Source organism: Aegilops tauschii, chromosome 3 (genome assembly GCF_002575655.3).
Source record: "Aegilops tauschii subsp. strangulata cultivar AL8/78 chromosome 3, Aet v6.0, whole genome shotgun sequence".
In the NCBI taxonomy this organism is placed as follows: Eukaryota; Viridiplantae; Streptophyta; class Magnoliopsida; order Poales; family Poaceae; genus Aegilops; species Aegilops tauschii.
The window spans coordinates 580,770,915-580,777,535 of record NC_053037.3 but is presented as its reverse complement, the minus strand read 5'-3'; the positions used below and the strand labels follow the sequence as shown (position 1 = coordinate 580,777,535).

The 6,621-nt window shown below is 53.4% G+C and overlaps 1 pseudogene; it reads left to right on the top strand.

Annotated features, from left to right (window-relative positions):
* The first annotated feature begins 3,557 nt into the window (after positions 1–3,557).
* LOC109766384 (cytosolic sulfotransferase 17-like) lies at positions 3,558–4,622 on the top strand (annotated as a pseudogene).
* The last annotated feature ends 1,999 nt before the right edge of the window (positions 4,623–6,621 follow it).

Genomic DNA, 6,621 nt, shown 5'->3' with positions numbered 1-6,621 from the left:
GCACGTCTCCGTTTCGCATCCGCCAAACGTGCCCAATTTTTTTTTACGTGCTACAGTGCCCTTGCAGGGCACGCACGCAAAAATTTGTCGCGTTTCGAGTCCGTATGGATTTTCTACGATTTTCCGGAAAATATTTAAAAAGTTAAGGTTTACAAATATTTAAAAATATTCCAGAAAATTCATAAATGTTAATGAATTTAAAACTATTCCAGATAATTGCATACCTTATCCTGTGCTATGTATATTCGATGGAATTTTTTTTAATATATTGTGAACATTTTTATGCATGGCTCGGAATTTTTTTTTTTTTCAAAATAACCGTTCATTATTTTGCTAATTTTTTGAACAAACTTTGAAGACAAATTAAAACAAGATTCGAACAAACTAGATTGAACATAGAGATATTTTACATAGTCCATTCAACACTACCGAAACGAAACGAGTTTATCCGAACCTAAACGATACATAGTTCATACTTATAACATTTTTCTTAAATAAACAACTACTCCTACTCCTCGCCGCTAGCTGCGAGATCGATGAACTCCCCCGCGCCGTCACCGCCGTCGTCGTCGTCGTCGCTGACCTAGGCTAACTGCTCCCAGTCGATGACGTCTTCGTCCGACGACTCCGCCTCCGCCTGCGAGACCACCGGCGGAATCGCCGCCGCCGCCTGGATCGCCGCCGCCTGCTCGGCGGCCTCCCTCGCAGCCGCCGCCGCATCTGCAGCCACCGCTGCAACCACCGACGCCCGTAGGGCGACGAGGTAACCCAGCGTATCGTCGGGATCGCCGTCCTCCCGAAGAACCACCTACTCCGGCGGCAGTTCCACCTCCGGCGGGGCGGGGGATCGGCGGGCGCCGGCGCAGGTGGTGGAGGGGCCCGACGGCCGCGCGCTTTTGGACGGGGGCGCGGGACAAGAAGGCGGCGGCGGTCGCCGATGAGGTCTGGCGTGACGCCGGACTCCGCCAGCCGATACGCGCCGATGACGGCGGCATACTCTTTGTCGTCCCAGAACGCGTGACGGTCGGCGATGTTGTTGCGGCCGCCGGTCCGCTTCTCCTCCGCGGTGGCGCCGGGCCCGCGCCTCGAGTAGCCGTCCTTGTCGAGTTTCCAGTTGTGCGGAAGACGGCAACCCAGCGGCACGATGAGCCCAAACCGGTACAGCTCCTCTGTCTCCGGCGTGCTCAGGCTCGACGGCCACGCGCTCGGTCCGTCGTCGCCGCCGGTGCCGGAGCTGCTGCCGCGGTGGAACGACATGTCGCCGGCGGCCTTTTGGGAGGTGGAGTCGGGAGGAGTGGTGTTTGCGGCGACGGGCGGACGGGGGTGCGATTTATAGGGCAGACGGCGGGGCAGCGGGCGGACGGGTGGGCAGCTAATGCGACGGGCGGACAGGCCGACTGTTGAGGGCGGCGGCGCGGCAGACGAGGGGACGGGGCGGCGGACGGGACGGGACGGCGGGCCGCAGTTCACGCGCCACGACGCGCTTTCACCGGGCGACGCGCGGATTGACCAACCGACGCGCGGATTGACCACCGACGCCACAGTAAACAAAAACGTACGTCGCCACAGTAAAAAAAACGCCGTCGGACTTGCGTACACGTACGTACGTCGACGGGCCGCGCGGGTACGTCGCGGGGGCCGGGGCTTGGGGAGGGGAAGGGGCAATGACCATCCTACCCTTTTTTAAGTTTTCAGATGAAGGGGTATAGGACGATCTGAACCGTTGATGTTTCCAGGGGTTGTACCGAAGAAGAAGTGTCGAGCCTTATTACTGTATTAATCAACTCACAGTTTCAAAGTACAGGGGTACACCAGTTTATATACTAGCTATCCTGCAGATAACAAGCAATCCTACTCGGCAATGATTATCAAGCCAACACGGGTTTGGGTACACGTACATGATTAGGACACGGACGTATGTGTATTCGTGTTTAACTCCAACACCGTCTGTTTGGAATCCATGGCTTTGGATGGTTGCAGCAGGGCTAACCTCCAGAGGCCTTGAACCTGAAAGAGCAAGATGTACTGTAACTCTGGAACTAGGGATGGCTGTTCTGGCTGTTTATTGGGCGGAAGCGGAACAACAGGGTCATTGTTCCTATCAATCTGAGGCACAGCTAACAGAGAGGTTGAATAAAATATCAGGTCAAGTTCAGATCAGGATATAATACATTGATACTAGAGTTTGTTTTCGATCAATAGACTTGTGATGTTGACGCCACGCCTTTGCGTGCACACTGGAAGTTCGGTTCTTTTCTATGAGCACCTGGGGATGGGCAATAATAAGATCAACGGTCAATAATAAGGGCAGGCCGGTTGAAAGACCGAAGGGTCAAATTCGGATAAGAATAGCATCTGTCACCACTAGAGAAGGTCTTTGTTTAGTCCAGCAGAATTGCTATTTGGCATGGTTAAAAAAAATTGCCTCTTGCAGCGGAGCATAGAAACAGAATGACAACTGAACTTCCAGTACTACATTCTTTGTTTCATCGGAATTTCCAGTACATTGTTGGCATTAACAAGGACACCATGAGCTGAATAAGATCTTTTACTGAATAAGAACTGTAAATTGGAGTGTCCACACATTGTTATTGAATGGATCACGCAGTGAGTACTACAATAGTGTCAACTGTTGTCATGGCTAATCTCCAGAGCTCTTATATCCTCCCTGCAGTCTCCTGTTTTAGTCTTGTTCCTGCTCTTATATCCTCCCTCCAGTCTCCGGTATGTTTTTTCCCCATGTCTAGTTCATATCTCCGAGCAAATATAATCTTCAGAAACAAATAACACATTGTGTGATTGACTGACTGTTTTGTCAAGAAAAAGAAGGAGAGAGAGAGAGAGAGCAAGTGTACAATGTCGAGCAGTCATCTAGCAAACATAACTCAAACTTTTGAGACGTACAACAAAATGTTTTGTACACATACTTAGCTAGGGGTGTGTATGGATTTGTTTCACCTATTGCCACGCACGAGCATTTGTGCTATTTACTACCAATAAAAACAGCCCACCTCAGTTAAGCTTGTAAACTTGAGGTAAACTCTATCGATAGCATTACTCTTTTACAATATACTCTCTCCATTCCACAGTAATTGTCTTTGTTTTAGTACAAATTTAGTATCTCTTCATCTTAGCTTGCAAAAATATCTTATATTACGGGATGAAGAGAGTATAAAATCGTACTAGATCAAAAACACTTATTTTAAAATGAAGGGAGTATAGAAAACGATTCGTCGCTATGCTTGCTACAGCAAGCGCACACATGCATGCATGACAAGAATTTATATTGCTGTCGACCAATTTGGCCCACTTTTGCCACGAGAGGCGCCGGCCAGCCAATGGTAGCAGAGGATTGCCAGAACCATTATCTCATGGCGAGCTGAATGATTTGGCACCATGGCGCGATGGTACCCAATGCGATCACGTGGTTGGTATGAGCTGTCGGGGAGATATAATTATAATAAAGCAGATCTCGCAACACACGCTGCATCTGAGTAGTTGGTCGGTCACCTCTATATATTTAGCAACAAAGAAACTTGGACAAAGAAGCACACATCTCAACCTCTCAGCCATGGCACACCTCCATTCTGAGACTATAGAGAGTTCAAAAACTCCCCCATCTCAATTCATATCATCCAAAAGCCACACTGAAAATCTCATAGAAACACTTCCAACAAGAGAAGGGTGGGCCAGGCCACTCGTCCTCTACAACAACTGCTGGATTAGAGCAAATTCTCTCAAGGATTCCATGGCTGTCAAAGACAGGCTCAAGCCCCGCCCTGACGACACCATCCTTGCCGCGCACCCAAAATGTGGGACCACTTAGTTGAAGGCCCTCCTTTTTACCATCGTAAACAGATCCCGCTATACCTTCACTGACCACCCACTGCTCACGAGCCGTCCTCATCAAGTTGTGCCTTACCTCGCACTAAGGCCGGGAGACCTTGACATAGTCGAGACGCTACCCTCCCCGCGGCTGCTCTCCACCCATCTGCCGCTCTCCCTGCTCCCGTCCACAGTTTCAACCCTTGGTTGTCGGATTGTGTGCGTTTGCCGGGATCCCAAAGATGCCTTTATCTCAAGGTGGCACTTTGAGAAGAGAATGAACCAAGGTATGTCCATAGGTATGGATGAAGCATTCACAATGTTTTGTGAGGGATGCTCACCTTATGGTCCTTTCTGGGACCGCCATCTTGAGTACTGGAAAGAAAGCTTGGCCAGGCCAGATGAAGTTATGTTTTTGAGGTATGAGGAGATTGTGTCTGATACACCGAAGGTTATCAGGAAGCTAGCAAGCTTCCTCAGAGTCCCGTTTACCCAGGAGGAAGATAGCAATGGAGTGGTGGAGCAAGTTGAGGATTTATGCGGCTTCACATCACTGAGCAACATCGCGGCCAATCGGCCAAGTCGTGTTCAACATGAGCATGCAGGAGATAAGCTCGTTGTTGATCCCACTTCACTATTTAGGAAAGGGAAGGTTGGGGATTGGGTGAACCACATGAGCAAGGACATGGGAGACAGAATGGGCCAACTTGTGGCTGAGAAATTCAAAGGTTCAGGTCTCATATTCTAACGTGTGTGCTTGTTGTATCGTCTATGTATGATTGATCCCTATGAATTTACCGCATGTGTCTCCTTTATTTTTCGTACTGTATCGAGTAAGCTTTATTTATTTAAATAAAACATATTTACTATTTCGAAGTATCTGAGATTTGGGATTTCTTATTTCTATTTTGATCAAGCAACACACTTTAAACATATCTTTCGAGTTGCATAACCAATTTTTTTAAAAATTAGCCATAAAACATGCATCGTACTCCCCCCCCCCCCCCCCCCCCCCCTCCCTAAAAAGTTTTACAAGGTTATTCCATTCATCCACACAAATCCCCTCACTTGTTGGGTAATTAGGGACATACGTAGTTGGATAAGTACGGCGAAACCCAAAAATCCCCTTCGCTCGCTTCGATCGGAATTGTGACGCTTCCAGAAGTGCGATAGCTTCCTCTCTGGCTCTCCCGCCCTTACCGAAAAGGGTCAGCAACCTCTTTATATTATAAAGCAAACATCATCACATACATCTAAGCGAGCCGAACAAACACACACCACCACGACACACACCGAACACACCCAAGGCTAGATACAAAGGTGCCGAGCACCATCACACCAGTCGGACACAACCAAGCAAACATAATACGAGCTACGAAGAACCACTTGGAGCCACTGAGGGGGTGAGATGGACCATGACGAAGCAAGGACTCCAAGATGGTGCCTCCCAGAAGGGTACGACCACGGATAGCCGCCACCGTCCGATCCGCAGATCAAGTTTTCACCCGGAGCGACGCAGGGGGTGGGAGCACCGCGACGGAGCCTTCAAGAAGGATACGACGTCCACGGACGCCGCCACCGACTGTCAGAAACTGGGCAAGTGATGAACCCCGGTGCTCGCACCCCGCCGACACACCCCTGCTCCGCCAACCACCCGCAGCCACGTCCCCCGCGAAACCATGGCTGCTCGTCCACACCTGAGACGTAGGTTCTGCCCCCGAACGCCACGCCTCCCGCCACCAGGGCCGCCACCCAACATCCAGACACCCCAAGACCATCCAAAGAGATCAACTTTGCACCAAAGGAACACCACTGACCGACGAACCGCAACATACATCCTGCCTTGAACATCGCCGGAGCTGCGACAACCAACACGCGGCCGGGGAAAGGGGGAGGTGGGGCAGAGGACGCATCCGGACCGGCACACCCCAGTGCCAGTGACGGGGGCCCGAGCACGTCGGCGCCACCCATCCCTCCAGCCAGCCTCCCCACCGGACACACCCCTATGCAGCCCCACCTCGGCGGCCGACGCAGCACGGCGCAAGGCCACCGACGCAGACCCGACCACCGGCAAGGGGGACCCCAAGTACAGCCGCCGAACGCCAAGAATACTCACCGGGGAGCCCATCTGCCCTGCCGTCGTCGTCCAGCCGGCGGGACGACTGAATCCCGACCAGCGCGGCCACCAGCCACCGCCGCTACGCCTCCACCACCACCAGCCGAGGCCACGGTAGGGGCGGACGCCCGCAGCCCACGCCGTCCGTGGCCCTCGCCGGCAGGGCCCAGATCTGGCCGAACGCTGCCGCCGGAGCCCTCCGCGCACCACCTCCGCTGCAGCCCCTTCACGCCGCCGCCCACAACTCGCGTCGCCGCCGCTAGCTGTTGCCGCCACGCCGTGCCGCCGCCCGACCCAGAAGCCCGTGCCTGCCGGACCGAGAGGAGGAAGGAGAGGGCCCCGCCGCCGCCAACACTGGCCGGGCTTTTCCCGCCAGTACGTCGAGGCGACGGCGAGGGGAGGGAGGCTCGAGGAAGGGGGGCTGGGGTTTCCATCGGGCGCTCGCGGGAGCACTGCGGGAGGGCCCCATCTGGGTCTGGGCGGGCCGGCGGCGGGGATGTCATCGGCATGGATTCCGGGAGGCAGGGGAGCGGCGATGGGAGGGTGGAGGCTGGCGGCGCTGGTGCCGCCCTGCTGCAGCGTGGCCGGCGGGGCTTTACGGGCCCGATTTGGGCCTGGCCGGGCCAGGGGTGGCCTGGTATGCCCTGGTGCTGCGTGGCCGGCGGGGCTTTACGGGCCTG